This window comes from Manduca sexta, unplaced genomic scaffold (assembly GCF_014839805.1).
Source record: "Manduca sexta isolate Smith_Timp_Sample1 unplaced genomic scaffold, JHU_Msex_v1.0 HiC_scaffold_55, whole genome shotgun sequence".
Taxonomy (NCBI): domain Eukaryota; kingdom Metazoa; phylum Arthropoda; class Insecta; order Lepidoptera; family Sphingidae; genus Manduca; species Manduca sexta.
Genome location: NW_023595352.1, coordinates 42,217 through 43,461, shown reverse-complemented (window position 1 = coordinate 43,461; position 1,245 = coordinate 42,217).

The window sequence follows — 1,245 nt, the reverse complement described above, 5'->3', positions numbered from 1 at the left end:
GGTTCATACGAAATGCAGCAGCATTAGCAATTTGTTCGTTGTTTTAAGTAATACATGGCTATGGGCTTGAGCATAATATCTGGTCAAAGCATTGGTCAACGCAAATTATTTATTACCATTAATTACGAATATTATGTACTTATGTATTTTATCAATGAGTATAATAGTTTCTAATTAACTACAAGGTGGCATATTTAAATACGTTAGTACAGGCTTTTTTTGTCACTTTTTTTGCGGGGCACGCTAATTATCAAATGTTGTAAGGCCATCATTTTGTACCCCTCCCCCTCTCTATAGATACTTTTTAATAGCATTTTTTTCGATACATTCGAAATTTCCTTCAGGGTCATTCTGTCTTCTGTGTGCCCCGCGTGCTGTCACTAAAAAAATCTGCGTTAGTGAATGTTTCTTATAAAATAATACGAGTTTAATCAGGAAATTTTTAACGGTATTTATTACCCGACCTTGTAAAAATTGTTTCATGGAAATGACACAATTCTTACAAACTATATACTTTAGTTAAAATCGAAAAGCATAATTTGCTATATAAGCTAACCAAGTTTACTGAGTTCATGACCTCGCTCAGAAAAATAATCTTATAGGTTAGACTTTATTACCATAAGTTCTAAAGAAGGAGCATAATTTTAGATTACTAAAGTTACCTACTGTTCACTCATTATATAAATGTAAAAATGTTAACATTTAAATAATAACACCGTAAACTTACCTATTTAATAAAAACAATACTTGAATTTAAAGGGTAATTGATATAAATAAATTTATGTTTTTATTTATACCTGCACGGCAAAGTGATCTCATTGCAACTGATGGTATTTAAATAGAGTGGAGTCCAATAGAATGTCGACTGATAAGAGATCAATACCCCTCGGCAGTTGACACAATTATGCCGGCCTGTTCGAACCGGATATACACAGGCTGAAACCGGCACGACAGACACACTTACGTGGGCCACTATGGCGGGCTTTAACACCTCGTGTGCGATGGTCGCTGTTCGGGCTGATATGAAATATACTCTACCATCAGCGAATTGTCTTTATTTGTCGACCTCTCTATGCAACATACATCGTATACGATTATTCATATATGCAATACACATACCTCTGGATCAATTGCAAGTCATGAAAATACACAATATGCGTCAACCTGCTTGGTTGAATCTCCAATATACACGGTTTAGCAAAGTGCAAAAAAACCGGATCTCATCATGATACTCACCAACCGCGA